The following is a 25,115-nucleotide window of genomic DNA, read 5'->3' on the forward strand; positions in this document are numbered from 1 at the left end:
AAATATAACAAAACAGTGATAACTGAAAGCACTCTTGGTGGCACTGCTAATGAGGGCACTGTTGGTGGTACTATTGATCGGAGCGCTTTGGGTGGCACTGCTCATGAGGGCATTGTGGGTGTACTATTGATGGGAGGGCTCGGAATGGCACTGCTGATGAGGGCATTATGAATGGTACTATTGATGGGAGTGCTGTGGATGGCACTTCTAATGAGGGCATTGTGGCTAGTACTATTGATGAGAACGCTTTGGGTGGCACTGCTCATAGGGGCATTGTGGATAGTACTATTGATGAGAACGCTTTGGGTGGCACTGCTCATAGGGGCATTGTGGTTGGTACCATTGGTGGGACCACTCTGGATAGCACTTCTAATGAGGGCATTGTGGGTGTACTATTGATGGGATGGCTCGGGATGGCACTGTTGATGAGGGCATTATGAATGGTACTATTGATGGGAGTGCTGTGGATGGCACTTCTAATGAGGGCATTGTGGCTGGTACTATTGATGGGAGGGCTCTGGATGGCACTGCTAATGAGGGCATTGTGGCTGGTACTATTGATGGGAGCACTCAGGATGGCACTGCTAATGAGGGCATTGTGATTGGTATTATTGATGGGAACACTCTGGCTAGCACTACTGATGAGGGCACTGTTGATAGTACTATTGATGAGAGCATTCTGGATAGCGCTACTAATGAGGGCGTTGTGCATGGTACTATTGATGGAAGTGTTCTAACTGGAACTGCTAATGAGGGCATTGTGGTTGGTACTATTGATGGCAGTCCTCTGGATGGCACTGCTAATAAGGGCATTGTGCATGGTATTATTGATGGGAGTACTCTGGTACTGATGTTAAGGGCACTGTGAATGGTACTATTGATGGGTGTGCTCCGGACAGCACTGCTAATTAAGGGGAATTCTGGATGAAAATATTGATGGGAGCGCTCTGGGTGGCACTACCAATTGCATTGTGCATTGTGCATTGTGCATGGTATTATTGATGGGATGAAGCTATTGATGGGGGCACTCAGTGGCGCTGCTAATGAGGGCATTCTAGATAAAACTATTGATGGCAGCTCTCTGAGAGGCACTGCTACTGTGGGCTAGGTGGTAGGTACTATTGATGGCAGCACTCTGGATGGCACTTCTAATGAGGGCATTGTGGGTGATACTATTGATAGGAGCACTCTGAGTGTCACTGCTAGTGAGGGCATTTTGGATGGTACTACTGATGGAAGCCCTCTGCATGGTACTGCTAATGAGGGCATTGTCAGTGGTACTATTAATGGGTTCAGTGTTAATAAGGGTATTTTAGATGGTATTTGTCACGACTGTGACTGATCCAGACAGGTCTGGGAGGAGAAGGTCGCAGCGACTTGCTACTCGCGATAGCTTGTGAGTTTGCTCCGTGGTTCAGGGTATGTCATCTGGGTTTTGCCTTGTGAACCTTTTTGTCCTGACTGGGAGTTTGTAGGCATCCTTCTCAGGTGAGTCCTGTCTGCCACTCCCAGCTACTATATTAGTTTCAGTTTCACTTGCAGTCATTGCCAGATATAGTCCTTTCTTCCAGTGCTACTCTGACCTTGGAAGGAGATCGTTTGATGGTGTTGCTGTGGAGCTCTTGTCCGGCGTGGACTGTCGTGTTTGGGATCGCCTTCTCTGCTCGTGACTGGATAAGTCTATCTCTGATGTTGTTTGTTTGTTGCTGTCTTCCCCTGTTGTTCACCTAGACGCGAGTGATGGTGACTAGTGCTCCCATCGGCCTTTCCCCAGTCTAAGTCTTGTTAGGGTGACTGAGGGTTTAGGCATCCAGCTCACCGCACGGGTTCACACCCCGTCTAGGGTATCAGGGCAGACAGGTGCCAGCTTAGGGTTAGTCAGGGGTGGCCATTCTATTTCCCATCTGTAGATAAGGGTCCCCCTTCCCCTCCGTCTGGTGCGACACGACTGCTGCTGGGATAGCGGTCGTGACAGTATTATTTATAGAAGCATTTTGGATGCTGCGGAAAATTAGGGCATTTTAGATGGCACTTGTGATGGGAGCCCTCTAAATGGCACTGTAATGAGGGCATTCTGCGTGCTACTGCTGATGGGCGCACTTTGGATGGTACTATTGTTAGGAGCATCGTAGGTGACACTGAATAGGAGCAATTAGGCGCTGTTAATGAAAACACTCTGATTGGCACTGCTGATGGATTTGTGAATAGGAGCGCATCGGATGGCACCATGTATAACACTGCATGGCACTACTAATGGAGCACTCTGGATGGCTTTTTTAATGGGCGGTCTGACGGACACTGTTAAAAGGAGATCTCTATGGCACTGTTAATGGGTGTACTCTGAATGGCACTGTGACTGGTAGCACTCCGACTGTCATTATTAATGGGAGCACTCCGTAAAGCACTGTTAATTGGAACATTCTGGATGGCACTGTGGATGGGAGCATTCTGGATGGCACCTCTATTGGGGCGCTTTGCCTGGCGCTGTTAGTGGGAGCACTCAGGCTGTGGGTGAACTCAGTCTGGCCTAATTTATCCTGGATGGCCCTGTTAATATGGGCATCCTGGCACTGTTCACGGGGCTTCCTGGCGTTCTCTGGATGGCACTCTTCTAGAAGGCACCCTGGCACTGTGGTTGCCGTGGCATGCTGTATGTGAGAGGAGAAGACTTACGTGATAAAGCATTTGGCTTTGCCAGAGCCACCAGAAATCTCCCTGAGAGCAGAGAAATGTGCTGGGCGCTGAGCAGGAGGGCGACAGCAGATGCCCTGCGTGCGGTTTACATGCCCCCTGTTTAAACCCTCTCGGTCAGACGTTCCATGGCAGTCTCGGCAGACTGCTGCATTCCTAATAGAGTGTTACACGCTGCCGCTATGTTCACGGCTATTATTAGACCGCGCTGCATTTTGATAGAGCGTTAATTAATTGGCAGGCGGCGCTCCGCTGGGAGGCATCCAGATCATTATACCGAGCTACGATTTGCGGTCGGGTACATATCCCAGCAGCGTATAGAATTACCTGATCTCATTATACAAGCATCCGTAAAATCCAGTCATCTGCTGCTCGCGCCTCTCCTCCGTTCACTTATCACGGGAGTCAATGAAGAGACGGAGAAGGGAATTCCTCTAATCCGGCAACGGACTCGAGAACTTTTCTAGACTTTTCTACGTCCTTTCCATAATCCAGAACTCCTCATATCCTGACCAGGTGGCACTGACGCTGGATTAATTTTAGTGACGATGTATCTGTTTATTTTTTTCTTCCTACTTTTTTTAAATATTTTTTGGGGTTTTTACATCAACATACTGTATAAAATATTGCAAAACTGAAAAAAATGTGAAGCGGAGTGGAAAAAAACCCCAGAATTCTGCCAATTTTTTTTTACGCCATTCGCGATATGATAAAAACATATTACGTTTATTCTGAGGGTCAGTACGATTACGGAGATATCACTTTTTTTTTAATAGTTTTTGTTTTTTGCTTTCGGTCACCATAACTTCACACCCATATTTTTTATTTTTAGCTTTTTTTGTTGATCGAGTTGTCTTTTTTTTTTTTTGCAGGGCAAGCTGTAGTTTTTATTGGCACCATTTTGGGGTATGTACGACTTTTTGGTTATTTTTTTTATTCATTCCTTTTTGGGAGGTAATGCCACCCAAAAGAACAGTAATTCTGAGAATTTTAAATACGGTATTTTTTTTTTTTTTTATGACATTCACCGAGCGAGATGAATGAATTGACACTGTAATATTGTAGACATTTTAGATTTTTTTTTTCTTTTTTTTTGTAATATGATAAATAGAAAGACGGTAATAATATTTGTGTTTTATATATTTTCAAGGGGTTCTCTGAATTATAGTAAACGTTGCCCCATGCCATGAAGTTGTATAAGATAAAAGAATAATTCTATACTCCCCTGTTTCTCCCATGTCATATATATGGCCCTCCTCCTGCTGTGGTAACGTCCCCTTTAATTGAACTTCTTTTTTACTTTTTTCTCTAGTTCTGATCACTTGTATAATACACTGCAATACATATGTATTGCAGTGTATTGTAATTTTTACCACTATCTTATTACACCCAGCCAGAGGCAGGGCATAATAGGAGTACTCACATGGCAGCCCTGATGGCCTTCACTGGGTCCCCAGCTGCCATTTCAGCATCTGAGAGGGTTAAACAGCCAAGATAGGACTAATCTCTGATCTCGTCTTATGTCATTGATCCCTAGAGCCAAAACTGTGCAATGCTTACACCAGGACCTTACACGGCAGAGCATGAGAGAGTTCTATGAATCCTGTGTCATGCTCCACCCACTCAGGCCCAGTCTTAGAACACTGTATGAATTGAGTCAAGCACACCTGACCAGTCAATCTGTCTTGGAGGCTGGTTTTAAAGTCAGTATAAAACGGAGTCTGCTTATATAGAACCTACCATTAGCCATTTGGCTCCAGGAGAAGTATATGGTGGGCTCAGCGTGCATGGTGGTACTTGCATCCCTGGATCCGATGAAAGCTGTAATGGCACCGGACGGGGTTAAAAGCAGAGTGTGCTTGGCTTGCATGCTGACCTGCATTCCCTGGACTTTATGTGGCTGTCATGGCCCATAAACAGGTAGGAACAAGAGTTAGGGACCACTCAAATGAGACGACCTTGACGCGGTGAGTGGCTTAATTACGCTTTGGCCAAAATGTACACCAATGTCTCATCCAGCATGGAGGGCAGAGTGCTGGATGTAGTGTGCGATCACATTTGCATTTTCCGACTGTATGAATTTTGCCTGCCCTGTTCCTTTAATCGGATATTCCAATATTATAATTTAAAGGGGTCATTTTTAAAAACTAACTTCATTTTAACCATCCTGAAACGTTCGAAAACTGTACAGAGCGTTATCTGAGCACCCAGAGAATCTATAGGGTCCCATATTTTATTATAATTTAGAAACAACTTACAGAGGAATTCCCCTTTAATGCTAATAGGCTAATTAGAATATCACAGCCATCCCACTTTTAAAGACACAGTACACTTTTAAAAAACATTTATATAAACTTTTTCATCTTTTTACAATCAGTGTAGAGATCGCTCTCAGGCACCAGGGCTTGGGTACATCTACAATCCATGCACCCCTAGTTACGCCCCTGATGGCAGACCGTCACCCAGCTTTCTCAGATGCAGATAACTGCTTAATTTAGACGTCCTTTTCCTGCGGTGTCCCTCTTTTTCCCATCTGACGTGTTGGTTGGGAGGATGTATGACTACGCAGAGAGTAAAGGGACACTCAGCAGCACAGAGAATCTGTGTGATTAATTACCTACCTTCACCCCTGACTATTATTAGACGCCCAGACATACAGTAGGCATTAAGGGCGTGCAATCACACCTCCTCCATCTGGTGCTTGTAGATGTAGCAGGGCTGAGTTTGTCATTTTTTATAACCCCTGGCGGCGTTCCAATGGGTTATCTGTGGCTTTCTACGCCGCATTATATGATCTCGGTAAATGATCACGATGCATAAAGAAAACAGCTCAATGGCAAACTCAGCTCTGCTGCTTCTCTACTTGATCTTTCTGATTCCACACATACCAGAGCGTTGGTGTAAAATAAGGCCTACTCTCAAACCGCAGACTTTTCCAGGAATCGGCTCATCACAAAGGTGTAAAGTAATGACACAGGTGCATGCCCCCCCTCGAGGCAGGCACAGGAGCTCCTTTTTATAATTTCTGCCACTGGCACACATAAGGAAGGTGGCATCCCTATGCCCATGTGTTCTCACAAGCAGAGGGCCACCGCCATCTATTGTCCCACCAATCATGGCATCTGGGGTGTATTTTACTGTAGCGCCGTAGTGCAAAGGACACGACCAATCCTTAAGAGTTATATACTGAAAACCATAATAAGTGTTTATGAGGTCAGGAGATCGGAGCTAAGAGCTACACATGAGCCATCAGATGAGGAGATTAAGAGAAAACAGAAAGTGACAGCTTGCAAACAGACAGATTTCTAACCCTTTTATCCCAGAAACAGCTGAACATTTTTAATAAAGTCCATTTGAAAAAAATATTTTTAGCCACAAATGCAATCATAAAAATTTGCCCCCGGAGTTGTCCATAGCTTTTAAAGGCATAGTGCATGGCATAGATTCTAGAAGCAACTAGTCTGCTGTTGTGGGTTCACAAAATGCAAAATAATGATACAAAATACTGTATATAATAAAAATGGATAAATAGATATCAGAGAGATAGGTAAATAATCATATAGAAAGATAGATGTTAGATAGTTAGCTAGATAGATAATCATATAGATAGATATATTAATAATTAAATACATGGATATGAGATAGATAGATAGATAGATAGATAGATAGATAGATAGATAGATAGATAGATAGATAATAGATAGATAGATAGATAGATAATAGATAATAGATAGATAATAGATAATAGATAGATAGATAGATAATAGATAGATAATAGATAGATAGATAGATAATAGATAGATAATAGATAGATATGAGATAGATAGATAATAGATAGATAGATAATAGATAATAGATAGATAATAGATAATAGATAGATAGATAGATAGATAGATAGATAATAGATAGATAATAGATAGATAGATAGATAGATAATAGATAGATAGATAATAGATAGATAATAGATAATAGATAGATAATAGATAGATAATAGATAGATATGAGATAGATAGATAGATAGATAATAGATAGATATGAGATAGATAGATAATAGATAATAGATAATAGATAGATAGATAGATAGATAGATAGATAGATAGATAGATAGATAATAGATAGATAATAGATAGATAGATAATAGATAGATAGATAGATAGATAGATAGATAATAGATAATAGATAATAGATAGATAATAGATAGATATCAGATAAATAGATATTAGATAGATAGATAGATAGATAGATAGATAGATAGATAGATAGATATAGATGAAGGATAGATAGATAGATAGATAGATAGATAGATAGATAGATAGATAGATAGATAGAGATGAAGGATAGATAGATAGATAGATAGATAGATAGATAGATAGATAGATAGATAGATAGATAGATAGATAGATAGATAGATATTAGATATTAGATAGATGGATATTTCTATGATATGCTCTGGCTCTGCACATCTATCTATTATTCTGCTCATTCTCTGCACATAAAGAACACATTAGTAGAGAAAAGCTATTGACGGCGGACGACACGTACACGGTAGCTGCTCATCCACCGCACTCCGGTTGTCACGGTAACCAATTGTTCATATACTGTAATAAACACTGTAAAAGTCTGGAAATTTTAGAATAATTCTACAGCTTAATGTCATAAATCAGCGTATTGTTATACAGGAGCCTGTGACACGGGGGGCGCAGGGCGAGGACAGAGGCATTTTTTACCCATACAAACCCGTTTGGTATAACAATGAGCCCTACAAAGCTGATAAATTACGACTTTAACCCCCATCTGACCCGTTCCTGGAGGTTTGGGGCCGTTTTTCTCCCTTTGGCCTCTATGGATAAAAGCCACGACTGTGATTTTCTATATCTTGTTTTTCATGGGTTGCAGGGGTTTAGAAAAACATGGCTGCTTTCTTCCAAAAACAGCATCGAAAGTTGTTTGTGCTGTTGTAACCGTGTTCTATGCCCTTGCATGGAGCTGAGCTGCAGTACCACGTACAGCCTGTAAGCGGTGTGGCGCTGTTTATGAATTAAGACAGTCCCTTTCACTAATGATCATAGCAAAAATGGCCCTCCATTATATAAATAGTACCTGGCACCTATGTGTAGTGCCTGTCCATCACGGTATATGAAGTGCCTATAGGGGCCTGTTGCTTAATGTATATACAGTCCATTGTGACATGAAGATAAAGTGCCAGCTCCTACTGTGGCAGCAGGTGTGACACCTGAACCTTAAAGGGGGCCTCCATTACTGATGGGCACTATTGGTTACATCACTGATGGGCACTATTGATTGCATTACTGATGGGTACTATTGATTGCATTACTGATGGACACTATTGGTTACATCACTGATGGGCACAATTGGCTACATAACTAATAGGCACTATTGGTTAAATAACTGATGGGCACTGTTGGTTACACTATGATGGGTACTATTGGCTACATAACTGATGGGCACTATTGATTGCATTACTGATGGGCACTATTGATTGCATTACTGATGGGCACTATTGATTACATTACTGATGGGCACTATTGGCTACATCACTGATGGGCACTGTTGGTTACACTATGATGGGCACTATTGGTCACATTACTGATGGGCACCATTGGCTACATCACTGATGGGCACTGTTGGTTACACTATGATGGGCACTATTGGCTACATAACTGATGGGCACTATTGATTGCATTACTGATGGGCACTATTGATTGCATTACCGATGGGAACTATTGGTCACATAACTGATGGGCACTATTGGCTACATCACTGATGGGCACTATTGATTACATTACTGATGGGCACTGTTGGTTACACTATGATGGGTACTATTGGCTACATAACTTATGGGCACTATTGGTCACATTACTGATGGGCACTATGGGCTACATCACTGATGGGCACTATTGATTACATTACTGGTGGGCACACTATGATGGGCACTATTGGCTAGATAACTGATGGGCACTATTGGTTACATCACTGATGGGCACTGTTGGTTACACTATGATGGGCACTATTGGCTACATAACTGATGGGCACTCTTGGTTACATTCCTGATGATCACTATTGATAGCACGACTGATAGGCACTACTGGTTACACTATGATGGGCACTACTGGTTACACTATGATGGGCACTACTGGCTGCATTACTGATGGCACTATTGGTCACATTACTGATGGACACTGCTGGTTGCATTACTGATGGGCACTACTAATAACATCACTGGTGGGCACTGTAGTCTGGTATCCATTATCTGGCATGATGATACTACATTGTGTGATATAATTGATTGCACTTCAGCAGCCAAAGTAATCAGCTCACTGATCCTGATAACATGGGGTGATCCAGCAGCTGAGCCCCTCCTGTTATCTGTATGGGGGACTCCTCATATACAATGTGCACAGTCCATTCTCATTCTGTCATTTTGTATACAGTAAAACTATGAGAAAGGTTGAGAGTTGTAGTAAAGCCTCCTGGCTCCATGTATAATAAACACCTTGTGGCGGACATATGACGTCCTCAGAGATGATAGGAATCATATTAAGCCGGGGAAATGTTACCGTTGACAGAAAACCCATAAGACTCTGCCCTACGTCTCCGAGGGACAATTACCCAACCACCACAAATGAGAAACTGTTGAAGGCCATTCACTGTTACCGGAGAAATCGCTGCAAAAAAAGTATCATTTGAGGTTCTCTTCCTGCAGACCACGGGTGAGCTGAAGACCTGCCAGAATAAGCCTCGTCCTCGCTGCCTGCCCTTCATGGTGCAGATCTTGGGCTGCGCTCAGGGAAAATCTGTCACTAACCTGAATATATTAATTATGGAATAAGCAAAACAAAACCAGCGGTGAAGAGAGCTGTCACCTCAACGCCAGGGGTCACCCAAAGGTAGTTTTCTAGATATTGGTGGGACTTTATCTGTACAAAAATTGGAATAACTGTTCAGGTCCATATTCCTGTACATAGGAGCAGTATTATAGTAGTTATATTCTTGTACATAGGAGCAGTATTATAGTAGTTATATTCTTGTACATAGGAGCAGTATTATAGTAGTTATATTCTTGTACATAGGAGGCAGTATTATAGTAGTTATATTCCTGTACATAGGAGCAGTATTATAGTAGTTATATTCTTGTACATAGGAGCAGTGTTATAGTAGTTATATTCTTGTACATAGGAGCAGTATTATAGTAGTTATATTCTTGTACATAGGAGCAGTATTATAGTAGTTATATTCTTGTACATTGGAGGCAGTATTATAGTAGTTATATTCCTGTACATAGGAGACAGTATTATAGTAGTTATATTCCTGTACATAGGAGACAGTATTATAGTAGTTATATTCTTGTACATAGGAGGCAGTATTATAGTAGTTATATTCTTGTACATAGGTGCAGTATTATAGTAGTTATATTCTTGTACATAGGAGCAGTATTATAGTAGTTATATTCTTGTACATAGGAGCAGTATTATAGTAGTTATATTCTGTACATAGGAGGCAGTATTATAGTAGTTATATTCTTGTACATAGGAGCAGTATTATAGTAGTTATATTCTTGTACATAGCAGCAGTATTATAGTAGCTATATTCTTGTACATAGGAGCAGTATTATAGTAGTTATATTCCTGTACATAGGAGGCAGTATTATAGTAGTTATATTCTTGTACATAGGAGCAGTATTATAGTAGTTATATTCTTGTACATAGGAGCAGTATTATAGTAGTTATATTCTGTACATAGGAGGCAGTATTATAGTAGTTATATTCTGTACATAAGAGACAGTATTATAGTAGTTATATGTTTGTACATACTATGCAGTATTATAGTAGATAGCAAGCAGCAGTAGTTATATTTTGGACCAGGTCATTGATTGTTTCCCAAAACTTTTTGTACAGGCTCATTTACAGATTCAGCTAACTTTCTATGAAATACCGTTTTATAGTGAGAACCTTATGCTTCCTTAGAAGTGATTTGTGAGGCCAGCCTTCTGGTGTCTGTTGTGGGATCAGCTAAGTAGTCTCAGTAGTCTCACATGAGATTCGAGAGGATGGATCCTCATTAAACACTTCCCTGAAAGACACCTAGGTAGCAATTACCAACAGGATGGCAGATAGCATATCTCCATTATGACTTCTTCCCAAAACGCCTTCTCATTCTTCCACTCAGCTAATGGAATTAGCAATATTGAATTTTGTGTTTGGTTTCCTCATAAAAAACGGTTGTAAATGCAACATACGTCCATATGTAATGCATGTCTCTACTAGTGGTTTGGGAGTGATAAATCTCTTCGAGCCTAAGACTTCTAGCTCTTCCGTAGGACATCACAACTGTCAACTGAAGATAAGCAGTAGAATAAAAGGTTGTACATACTAGCACCAAATTCAAAATTTTGGCCTTTCTGTTCTTATTTTCATCATTATGAATGGGTGGTCTCATAGTCCTCCTCACCTTCTGGAGCCTGAGTTCTCCAGCTGCTCATCAGGACCTTTCAAATCTTTAGGATTAGTTGGGGATGACTTCATAAAGACTTGTGAGGAGGTTATAATCCCAAAAGTTATAAAATTACAAAATGTTCAAGAGTCGGCTTGTCCAATCATGTCGATGGGAATGTGTTTTCATGTTCTTGTTCTATGGTAGATAAATCTGATGATGTCATATAATCATGTCTATGTCCTTACCATCTCAAGTGCTGTGGATATGGCCACATGGTGCTTGTCAGAACATTTTCCTAACTTTTTAGCAGACCAGAAGGCTACTTTGTGGGCAGAGAATGGCCGATTAAAGTTATCCAATAACAACACCAAAGGTTGCCATTAGGAGAGCAACCAGGATGGGACAAACAAGAGGATAATAAAGACATGCAGGGCTAGGAATCAAAACCAGAAGTAGAACAACAGGTACCAGGCAACAAGTCCAAACAGGGTGAAACAGAAGCAGAATTAATCATCAGATAAAGTGGTGAGGATGGAGTAGTCATTGAATTAGCCGGCAGAACCAACATAATCAAGGCTTCAACGTGAAGCCAACATGGCTGGCAGCAGAGAGGAAGGACATGACAAGGACCAGCAGGTGGCATCAATGGTGAGGTAAGTCTGGCTGAAGCCATAGATGTCAGTGGGGACCCACAGCTGGAACAAGGAGAGGTAAGTAACAATGTACTCGGAACAATACCATTATAATTATTCTGAACTCGGTGGACGGACTGACCTTGTAATGGAGTCTCTTTTGGTCTGATTTACAGCATGTGTTAAAGAGCTGTAAAGAACTTGTCGCACTTGAAATACAATGATCCAAGTACTAATCTCATTTCCTCCATCAATGAAGCTTCTTTTCTCTGAAAGGAAGAAAAACTTCTTTGATGATCCTGTGTCCTGGTGAGATCGACCTCGTTCCCCTACATTGCCTCATAGAACCAGGAATCAGGAGCTATTATAAGGTTCATTCTGTAGCTTAGAAAGTTAATGCCCCCGATGACTCCTGCTGCCCTCTCAGATTACTTGTAAGTCTGTGAAATGATTACAACAAAGAAGAATTGTAGGCTCATGGTTTCTGGGGTTTGTGAATGACTTTGACCTTGTGTACATGAGTGTGTTATGGCTCTGTACAACTTCTGAATTGTATGGAGCCATAAAAGAACACGTATAGACCCTATCACAATTACATATAGAAGTGTAGAGGAGGATTTTCTTTTCTCTTTGGCAGACACAGCATATTCATAGATCCATAGGGCTGGGTTTAGGATTGGCAATTGCCCATGGCTCCCTTTTCCAAGGGGGTCCACAAGGACTTAGACCCTCAAGAGCAAGCTGGGCTTCACCATCACTGCTCTAGACTCTAGTGACTTTATCATAACCCCCTCTAATGCATTCAAACAGCAGGGACTAGACCAAGAGGGACTATCATAAACCCTTTTAATGCCCTAGACCTATACGGACTTTACCATTAACCCCTTTTAATGACCTTGACCATCAGGGACTTTACCATTAACCCCTTTTAATGGCCTTGACCATCAGGGACTTTACCATAAGCCCCTTTAATGTCCTAGACCAAGAGTGACTTTACAATAAACCCCTTTAATGCCCTAGACCAAGAGTGACTTTACAATAAACCCCTTTAGTGCCCTAGACCAACAGCGACTTTACCATAAACCCCTTTAATGCCCTACACCAAGAGGGACTTTACCATAAACCCCTTTTAATGATCTTGACCATCAGGGACTTTACCATAAGCCCCTTTAATGCCCTAGACCAACCGGGACTTTACCATAAACCCCTTTAATGCCCTAGACCAACAGGGACTTTACCATAAATCCCTTTAATGCCCTAGATCAACAGGGACTTTACCATAAACCCCTTTAATGCCATCGACCAAGAGGAACTTTATTATAAACCCCTTTAATGCCCTAGACCAAAAGCGACTTTACCATAAACCCCTTTAATGCCCTAGACCAACAGAGACTTTATCATAAACCCCTTTAATGCCATCGACCAAGAGGAACTTTATTATAAACCCCTTTAATGCCCTAGCCCAGTGATGGCGAACCTTTTAGAGACCGAGTGCCCAAACTGCAACCCAAAACCCACTTATTTATCGCAAAGTGCCAACACAGAAATGTATCCAGAATACTTCACTCCGGTATATCGTCCATGTACTTTATCATGTAGCTATAATAACCTGCCTGCATTCAGTGCGCTGCCTGTGCTGTTCATAGTGCGCCCTGTGCGGATGAATAACAGGAGAAGTCTAAGGCGTATTGGTACACCATAGACTTTTTCCAGGGTGCGGGTGCCCACAGAGAGGGCTCTGAGTGCCGCCTCTGGCACCCGTCCCTTAGACCAACAGGGACTTTATCATAAACACCTACTATTTAGACATTGTATGCCAGTATTATTTGGACACTGAATGGCAGATTTTTACACAATAAATATAGCAGCATTGTGTTGCCACTATATGGTAATATTAGTAGAAATACTGCAAGACTGTATAATATAGGTACTACTCGGCAGCATTATTTGAATACTATATATAGGAAGTATTTAGGCATTGTATAGCCCATTATTTGGGCAGTAAATGGCAGTATTATGTGAGAACTAAAAGGCAGTGCTACGAATGTGAAAAAAAAAAAAAATCACCAATCCTGATTAGTCCATATCAGGTAATGTATGATACTCAAATAGGAATATGTACTTAAAGTTACTGAAAAAAATTCCCCTAAAGCCTAACTTTTATTAGGACTTATAGATAAAACTCAAAATGTCTGTCTCCCTCCCTAGTCTATCCCTACAGTAGCCCTACCTAGTAAGCGACATAGTCGCCCTAACAAGGGAGATCCCACTGTCTTCAAAGCTCTCCCTGAGAAGCCCTATGATAAATAGGGGAAAAATCCACGGTCGACAGTGGATTCGCACCAAGGGCTAACAAAGCCCACTGGTAGGTGGACGGTGATATGACAATTAAAAACCATATAAGATCTGTGTGTAACTATTGATAGCTTACTCTGTCCTTGTATTGTCCTTGCCTAAGGAGACAATCACACTGTCTTCAGAGCTGTCTCTGGGGGTATCCTCTATGGTGAAAGCACCCTGGAGAAACTCAGGAATGGTACATATGGTTCCACTGGAGTCTTATATTAAACAGAAATAGCACACAATAGGAAGACAGTAGAATATGTACAGGGATATGACATCACACTTCTAAATAGGGTAACCACCCCTAAGATCTTACAATTTACCCCAAGAGTTGTAGCCTGATCAACATACGATACTCCTGAAGCCCAATGCCTTCACTGACACATATATATATGAGGCTATCGTGTTAATTACTGTATTTCCCAGACTATAAGACGCAGCTTTTTCCACCAAAAGTGTGGTGTGGGGGGGGAATGGCAGCGCGTCTTATAGAGCGAACGCTAATGAAGCGGTCATTAGTATGCAGGTGGAGCGGTGAGCGAAGTGCTGTGTCGGCTGTACTCATTGCTCCCTGGTCTTCTTCCAGGCGCCACACTATATGTGTCTTGACGGTGTATAACGTCAGGATATAATACACGTAGGCGCGCACTATGACCTGACAAAACATACCAGTGTCAGAGAGGCCCGAAGCAGGAGAGGTAAGATAATATTATTTGTTTTATCTGATGGAGCTTAAGAATCTGATCTTAGGAGTTGCCAAGATTTGATTACTTATCCTCGGTCCCCTGATGAACCAGTTTTTATGGACACTGGGGAAACGCGTCGGGACAAGCTGCTAAGAAGGGACGAACATCTTCAATCTCTATAGGCAGGGTAAAAGTAGGCGATAGCGAGGGCTTCGCCTGTAGACTGGGGTACATTGAGGGACGTATCAGGGATTTTGTTCCCCCCCCCCCCCCCCCACCGGCCTAGACTTCACCTCTCGTTCACCGTCTGGCCAGGTCCACAGTCATCTAACTGTAAGTTGCCGCAATTTTTTAAATATCGGATTGTACTATCCTGGATACGTCTAAAGTAAGGCCTTGTCTATCTATCTGACTTAGCTCAAGATTATATCTAGATGGGGTAATATTTTAACTAATGAGAGTAAAAGTTATGTTTTATATGAAAAGTCATTTTTCTCTGTGATACATTATATTGATACTTTTCTAACCCTATAAATACTACTGTGATTTGTTTGCAATTGTTAGTATGGCAGGTTTTCTTACAGGACCCATAGATACTAACTAAATGATGCCCAAGAAGAATTTTCTGAGAGAGAGGGAGATATAAATTTGGACAAGACACCAACACTAAAGGGCATTTTTAGTGACTTATATGAGGGATACAAAGAGAATTTAAAGTCCTGGTGGGAGTGCCAATCCTTAGAAAATTATATTAAGAACAAGATAGTCCCAAAAGGACTTAGAGTACAGGTTACACCAGCACAGCGATCACGTTCAGCACAATTATCGGAGAATTGGGAGGAGGAGTTGTTGTCCAGCTCAATTCGCTTTATGCAGTTCCTGCTGGCTGAGGAGAAAGTGATTCTGGACAGAACTTCAAAACATCTCAATACCCTCATTGAGCCAGCCTTAAAATTCAAATCAGACTCTGATTTCTGTAGACGAGAAAACATACCAGACAATTCTTAAGGAGAGAAAACACAGACAGTTTGTATGGGATTTGTCGGAATTCCGTGAAGAACGCGCTTTTGAGTTTCTTAACACTAATACCAAAAGTAATCCCTGTACTGATATATCCTCCACTGACCATGAGTCTTCAGATACAGAGAGAGGTACCACTTCAGAAATAGAGTTAGAGGGAGGAGGCGATGGCCACGAGGACAACGAGGATACAGGGGCATGAATCCAACGGCCAATTATCAGGGTTTCTCACAAAATACACCCTCCACTGCATCATCTTCTTTACCTTCCTCCTTACCGAGTTCAACATCCCCCCCAAGTACTTTTTTAGAAGTAAGTGGGGGGATAAATACATCCCCCTATCAACTGAGAGACAGGGACACTGGAGCAATTCAGAAGTCCGCCAAAACCAAGTAGCACCACTTCCCAATCAAGTGATCAATCTGACTGATAGACCCTTGACCGGCCAGGAGGAGAGACTAACAAGGGGTCTTTCTTTCGTTCCTACCACCAAATTTTGTTGCTTTGACTGGGTTAAGGATCTTAGTCTCTTCATCCGTAAATTAAAGTGGCATACATTTTTCAAAACCCATGATAAGGAGGAATGTACCAAATTAGGTATTTCCTTGGAGGATCTGGAGGGAGTTCGGACATTGAGCTCTCTCCTGACCGAAAATGAGTGCACTCCTAGTTTAGGTCCTTTTACACATCTTAGGCCAAAAAGTACTAGAATGCCTCCACCACAGGACACTCCAGCTATTGATCTTTTCAATAGATTAGTGATAGACCAACTAGAAAAACTACAGGAAGTTAACAGAAAAGGGCTCAGGAAATTAAGTAGAGATCAGATGGATGCATTAAAAAGTCTAGAATCGGATAAAAAATATTGTATGCAAACCATCTGATAAAGGTGGCAATATTGTGATAATGGATCATCCTACATATCACAATATGTGTCTTAAATTATTGGATGACAGGACATGCTACTCCATTCTTCCATCGAATCCGACAGCTGGGTTCCCTAGAGTCTATCCTTATAGAAGCTTTTCAGAAGGGTTTGATTTCTAGGGATGAGATGAAATTCTTGGTACCATCACACCCACAGATTCCCACATTTTACTCACTTCCTAAAATCCATAAGGGGTACCCCCCCCCCTTTTGGGCCGTCCCATTGTATTAGGGGTAGGATCCATCACCCACAGCCTTAGTACATATGTGGACAACATTTTGCGACCCTTTGTGTCAGCTTTGCCCTCTTATATTAGAGATACGACGGATCTACAACTTAAGATCGACAATATCCAAGTAGATGATAATGTTTTGTTGGCGTCCATTGATGTAGAGGCTCATAAATGGGGGATTACAGCTGTAGAATATTTCCTCAGCACAAGAGGAACTCAATACAAGTCTCATTCTGATTTTGTCATCCAGTCACTTGAATTGATACTGATGCACAACTACTTTATCTTTGGGACGCGGTTCCTCCACCAGCTCAGGGGTACAGCAATGGGTAGCCCCTGTGCGCCCAGTTATGCCAATCTATTCCTGGGCTGGTGGGAGGATACCATAGTGTTTAATGAGCCATGTTGTCAAGGGACCCTGAATATATTATTATGGGGTAGATACATTGACGACGTGTTTATCATATGGCACCAGCGACACCTTCTCTGAATTTGTTACTCACCTTAATGTTAACAATATAGGTCTCAGATTCACATATGAGAGTAACAAAGACAGTATTGCCTTTTTGGATATACGTATCACTAAACGTCAGGGTGAGCTGCATACCGAAACATATAGAAAACCAACGGCCACTAATAGTCTAGAAGAAACTGTTCCTCATTTGAATCATTCCATCACCAGGCAGACGACATGGGCAAGAGATTCCAACAACGGGGATACCCCAATCAAGTTCTGAGGGATGCTTTTCAACACTCTAGCAAAATAGATCGCCAAGCCTCGTTAGTCAGCAAGACTCAGAGTGCTAAAAAAGGGGATAATGTTATCAGAATCATCGGTACTTTTGATCATGAAAACCAAAAAGTTAGGGGTATCCTAAGTAGCTATTGGGATGTCCTCCTGACTGATCTAGACATCAAAGATGTTCTCTCCCCAATGCCGGCAAAAAGTGTTCACTAGCACTAGGACAGGGATAACATATACCATACGGGATTTAGCTAATTGTCGTACACAAGGGGTTATTAATCTATGCACCTGTAGCTGTCCCTTAAGTTATGTTGGAAAAACCAAACGCGAATTTAGGAGACGGGTTGGGGAACACTTGGGTGATGTAAGGAATCGTAAACCGATCGCGCGTCATGTGCTTGAGGTACATGAAGGCGATGTGAGTACACTCAAATTCCAGGTTATCGAAGTTATACGGCAGTCACCAAGGGGTGGCGACTGGGATAACAGAATTCTCCGCAAAGAAGCTCAGTGGATACACCGCCTCAAAACAGTATGTCCTTTGGTTGTTTTATTTAGTCTCCCTCTTTTTCCTATAATAACCGTATTCTATGGTGATCTTCTCAAATGGATATGTGAGTTTAAGAATAATCTGCACAATATCGGACCAAAATTGGTTCATTGTGATATACAGGTGAAACTCGAAAAATTTGAATATGGTGCAAAAGTCCATTTATTTCAGTAATGCAAATTAAAAGGAATTGCATTAATGCAGCTTAAAATTAGAATTTTGTGAAAAGGTTCAATATTCTAGGCTCAAAGTGTCAGACTCTCGTCAGCTAATTAATCCATACCCCCTGAGCAAAGGGGACCTGAGATTGTGACTTTGGGGTTTCATGAACTGTAAGCCATAATCATCCAAATTATAACCAATAAAGGCCTGAAATATCTCGCTTTGCCTGTAATGAGTCTCAAATGTTAGTTTCACCTTTTAGGTTGCATTACTGAAATAAATGAACTTTGCACGATATTCTAAATTTTCGAGTTTCACCTGTATGTTGTGAATAGGGGGGCCTGTTTTTGGACATTAGTATTTGTCCATACAGTTTATTTATCCAGTCCCTCTGTATACCCCTCTATAAGTATGTGGGACGCTGTATTTATAAAGATGCACTATTTTCTTTATTAGAAATCATATTTCTAAAAGTTATGTATGGGCTATTCCCTCCTTCCCCCTTTTTATCATGTCGCTTCCTGGATCTCCTCTTAACACTCCTGCATGCGTTCCATAGGCAGGAAGTGTCGAGGAGAACAGCGCCCGCTTACTTCCGGTTTTGGGCTCACATGTGCGTTCCATGAGCGCGGCGTGCGTTCCAAAGACCGGAAGTGGCGCTTTTATCATTATACAAGCAGCCATTGGGTTATCCAGGAGGTGGGTCAGAGTTTAAGGCGGCAAATACAGGAATTTAGATCAGTGGTACACTAGTACAGGTGCACCTTACCATACCAGGAGGTCTGTTATATAATTATCATATAATTTTTTGCCCCAAAATATCGGATGGGCAGATACCCAAAGTGAAGCCTGCAACAATTGATTCTTTACCTAGCAGCTATTAGAATTGAAGTTGCCAAGATTTGATTACTTATCCTCTGTCCCCTGATGAACCAGTATTTACGGACACTGAGAAGGGGGTCTGATAGGGGTCTGATCTAAGGACAGAGGAGGAATAGGGGTACGTTGGGGGTCTAATACAGAGGTCTGATGGGGGTCTGATTTGAGGTCTGATAGAGTGTGGGGGTCTGATCTGAAGTATGAGGAGGAATGAGGGTATGATAGGGGTCTGATGGGGATCTGATCAGAGGTCTGATGGAGTTTTGGGGTCTGATCTGAGGAGGAATGGGGGTCTGATCTGAGGTCTAATAAAAAAAAAAAAAATGTTATTTTTCTGTGTATCCTAAGTGCATCTTATGGAGTAAAAAAGACGGTATATATTATAGGCATTAATGTCTAAAAGTAGTGAGTGGGGTCCTACTTTATTTGTTGCCCAGGGGCCAATTTTTTTGAAAACCGGTCCTGAATTTCCAAGACGGCCCCAGCTTCACACAGTAAAAAAAAGCTGATCGACTAGGATTTTTGTTTAATTAAGTAATTCTGTTTTTCAGACACTTAGTCTGCCATAAACCTTATCAAGCTGAAATTAAAATATAAATTATATAAATTGGATTATACTACAATAATTTCATTGCATTTGCATTTTTAATTAGGATTAACTCACAAATTATTAAAAAATATCTAAAATGGAACAGAAGACAAATTGACCTAAATTTAATAATAATTTGAAGATCTGAGTAACATAGGGACTTTCCAGGCACATACATTTCCAGAGTAAAATACTTAAAATACTAAAGAAGCAACAAGTTATTGAATATTATTTGGGGGCAAGGCCAGAAAAACACACCACATCTATAAATAGGTCAGGCCTACCGATTGAAACCTATACCCCCCCTCCCCCCCAATAATGCAAAACTGTGCACATTTCAGAGTGGTCTTTTATTGTGGGCAGTCTAAGGCACACCTGTGCAATATTCATGCTGTCTAATCAGCACCTTGATATGCCACACCTGTGAGGTGGGATGGATTATCTCGGCAAAGGAGAAATGCTCACTAACACAGATTCAGACAGATTTGTGAACAATATTTGAGAGTAATGGGTCTTTTGTGTATGTAGGAAATGTTTCAGATCTTTGAGTTCAGCTCATGCAAAATGGGAGCAAAACCGAAAGTGTTGCGTTTATATCGTTGTTCAGTGTATGTACAAGAATATAACTACTATAATACTGCTCCTATGTACAAGAATATAACTACTATAATACTGCTCCTATGTACAAGAATATAACTACTATAATACTGCTCCTATGTACAAGAATATAACTTCTATAATATTGCTCCTATGTACAAGAATATAACTACTATAATACTGCTCCTATGTACAAGAATATAACTACTATAATACTGCCTCCTATGTACAAGAATATAACTACTATAATACTGCCTCCTATGTACAAGAATATAACTACTATAATACTGCCTCCTATGTACAAGTATATAACTACTATGATACTGCCTCCTATGTACAAGAATATAACTACTATAATACTGCTCCTATGTACAAGAATATAACCACTATAATACTGCTCCTATGTACAAGAATATAACTACTATAATACTGCTCCTATGTACAAGAATATAACTACTATAATACTGCTCCTATGTACAAGAATATAACTACTATAATACTGCTCCTATGTACAAGAATATAACTACTATAATACTGCCTCCTATGTACAAGAATATAACTACTATAATACTGCTCCTATGTACAAGAATATAACTACTGTAATACTGCCTCCTATGTACAAGAATATAACTACTATAATACTGCTCCTATGTACAAGAATATAACTACTATAATACTGCTCCTATGTACAAGAATATAACTACTATAATACTGCTCCTATGTACAAGAATATAACTACTATAATACTGCTCCTATGTACAAGAATATAACTACTATAATACTGCTCCTCTGTACAAGAATATAACTACTATAATACTGCTCCTATGTACAAGAATATAACTACTATAATACTGCTCCTATGTACAAGAATATAACTACTATAATACTGCCTCCTATGTACAAGAATATAACTACTATAATACTGCTCCTATGTACAAGAATATAACTACTATAATACTGCTCCTATGTACAAGAATATAACTACTATAATACTGCTCCTATGTACAAGAATATAACTACTATAATACTGCTCCTATGTACAAGAATATAACTACTATAATACTGCTCCTATGTACAAGAATATAACTACTATAATACTGCTCCTATGTACAAGAATATAACTACTATAATACTGCTCCTATGTACAAGAATATAACTAGTATAATACTGCTACTATGTACAAGAATATAACTACTATAATACTGCCTCCTATGTACAAGAATATAACTACTATAATACTGCTCCTATGTACAAGAATATAACTACTATAATACTGCTCCTATGTACAAGAATATAACTACTATAATACTGCTCCTATGTACAATAATATAACTACTATAATACTGCTCCTATGTACAAGAATATAACTACTATAATACTGCTCCTATGTACAAGAATATAACTACTATAATACTGCCTCCTATGTACAAGAATATAACTACTATAATACTGCTCCTATGTAGAAGAATATAACTACTATAATACTGCCTCCTATGTACAAGAGTATAACTACTATAATACTGCTCCTATGTACAAGAATATAACTACTATAATACTGCTCCTATGTACAAGAATATAACTACTATAATACTGCTTCCTATGTACAAGAATATAACTACTATAATACTGCCTCCTATGTACAAGAATATAACTGCTATAATACTGCTCCTATGTACAAGAATATACCTACTATAATACTGCTCCTATGTACAAGAATATAACTACTATAATACTGCTCCTATGTACAAGAATATAACTACTATAATACTGCTTCCTATGTACAAGAATATAACTACTATAATACTGCTCCTATGTACAAGAATATAACTACTATAATACTGCTCCTATGTACAAGAATATAACTACTATAATACTGCTTCCTATGTACAAGAATATAACTACTATAATACTGCCTCCTATGTACAAGAATATAACTGCTATAATACTGCTCCTATGTACAAGAATATAACTGCTATAATACTGCTCCTATGTACAAGAATATAACTACTATAATACTGCTCCTATGTACAAGAATATAACTACTATAATACTGCTCCTATGTACAAGAATATAACTACTATAATACTGCTTCCTATGTACAAGAATATAACTACTATAATACTGCTCCTATGTACAAGAATATAACTACTATAATACTGCTCCTATGTACAAGAATATAACTACTATAATACTGCTTCCTATGTACAAGAATATAACTACTATAATACTGCCTCCTATGTACAAGAATATAACTACTATAATACTGCTCCTATGTACAAGAATATAACTACTATAATACTGCTCCTATGTACAAGAATATAACTACTATAATACTGCCTCCTACGTACAAGAATATAACTACTATAATACTGCCTCCTATGTAGAAGAATATAACTACTATAATACTGCTTCTATGTACAAGAATATAACTACTATAATACTGCTCCTATGTACAAGAATATAACTACTATAATACTGCCTCCTATGTACAAGAATATAACTACTATAATACTGCTCCTATGTACAAGAATATAACTACTATAATACTGCTCCTATGTACAAGAATATAACTACTATAATACAGATCTCTACGAAGAATATAAATCTTGCTGTATCTTATGTTAAGCCGAACCAACAAGGCAACTGTCTTATGCCTCATTCACACGTCAGTGTTTGGTCAGTGATTTCCATCAGTGATTTTGAGCCAAGTCCAGGTGCGGCTCTATACACAGAACAGGTGCAGATCTTTCCCTTATACCTCATCTCTGTGGAGGCTCCAATCCTGGTTTTGGCTCACAATCACTGATGGAAATCACTGACCAAAACACTGACATGTGAATAAGGCTTTACCCGAGGACTGTGAAATTCTTCATAGTCAGGCGGTCACTAACATATTGAACGCTATAATGAACTGAGAAAATGAAAGTACTGTAGTACGTACAGTGTTAGAGTTTACTAAATAAACCATAGGAGATCAGTCACATTTCAACCTTTGTAACCAGATGAGCCAGATTTGTGGGTCAGGTGTCTACAGATCGGGAAAGTACTGAGATATTCTATGAATGTAGCAGATTGCTATCAGTCAGCAGATCAGGTAGTACACTACATTTCACTTACAGCAGAGTTATTAATATGATATTATTACAGTCATGTATATTATTAGACAGCTCATCACTTGCTTGTTACCTGAAATCTACATTGGTGTTAATTGGAAACTACTGCACCAACCTCTGCTACATGGATGGTGCTGACCCTAAAGACCTAGAAGAACCCATTCCCAGAGGGCTACCTTTTAGGCATTGGGCATTCTGTGCCTAATGGAAGCCTGTTCATATCAGTCCTTATACACATGGCCACAATGTAATCTCTGCATCTCACACACAGAGGGAGGGACTGAAAACAAGTCAGTGCAGGATGGAGAGGGAGTCCCATATACAGCAAACATCTACACTTCCAGACCGGGAGGGAAGTTGTTAAAAGTCAACATGGACTCCCACAGTTTGCTGGTTACAGAACATGAGGCTGCGCTGCATGATGAGGACTACATATCAGTGAAGGATCTACGGTATATGATGGTGCTACATTTTAATCTGATCTATGAAATGCCTAATTTTCACAAGCTCGCTCCACAATAGAAGGATCATCAGTACCACGGTGAGAGCCACAGTAAAGTATAGGGGAAGATAAAATATTAAAGGAGGACTCCAGTGATAATGATCTTTCCCAAAGTGGTCTACCAAGTAGCAGAGGGTTCTCTGGGGAGCTCAGGCCATGAACTAGGACCCAAGGGGTTTAATTTATACCTCTGCTATCCAATTTTACAGATATAATTATTAGTTAAGTTGTCATCACTAAGTTGTCTATCAATATCTCCATCCCAAAAAGGGGACATTCAGTAAAAATGACTTTGTGATGGGTCATAGATTAGAAAATCACAAAGGTGCTGTCGGCGATCTTGGCTCCCCGCTAGCTTCCAGAAGAAAAGTGCTCTACAGAGATCTCTTTGAAACCTCTCAAAAATCACATTCTATGCATAAATCCACCAAGACATCACCAACGGGGTCTTCTAAGATCTTGAAAATGATCTTCAGATTCTAGATACATGTGAGAAGACCACAATGGTGAAGTCTTGGTAAATCTACCCCGTAAAAGAAATCTGAGAACAACTCAGAAGATTGAACACATTATGGGGTTGTCTTCTAATGAACCTTCAGGGCTCATTGTTGTAAGAGAGTCCGGAGAGTCCTCTGGAAATTTGTGGGTCAGTCCAGTTGGCTTGCTCCTGCTTATTACCATGGCCAAGTAGAACCACCTTCTCTAATTTACTGTAGGAACTCAAGTATATGTCTCCTGCACCACAGAGATTGCAAATTTGTGGGTGACTGTGGACCCTTGAGACACATCACATTGCATCTGAACTGTTTTCCGACATGATACAAAAAGCAAAACCAGCCATGACTATTTTGTGTTTCAATTTAGTTTTGGCATAATAAATTGCAGATAAAATATCAAATAATAATGTCCCCGGCAGAATAGACTGTACTAAAAAAAAATAAAAAAATAAAAAATAAAATACAAATCTCATTACTGTCATTTATTTTTGCAAT

At 40.2% G+C, this 25,115-nt stretch overlaps 1 protein-coding gene across 1 annotated transcript in view; it reads right to left on the bottom strand.

The window, feature by feature from the left end:
- Positions 1-25,115, bottom strand: part of NCOA1 (nuclear receptor coactivator 1) — a 345,294-nt gene that overhangs the window by 248,559 nt on the left and 71,620 nt on the right. The window lies entirely within an intron of this gene.

This window comes from Bufo bufo, chromosome 4 (genome assembly GCF_905171765.1).
Source record: "Bufo bufo chromosome 4, aBufBuf1.1, whole genome shotgun sequence".
Lineage (NCBI taxonomy): Eukaryota > Metazoa > Chordata > Amphibia > Anura > Bufonidae > Bufo > Bufo bufo.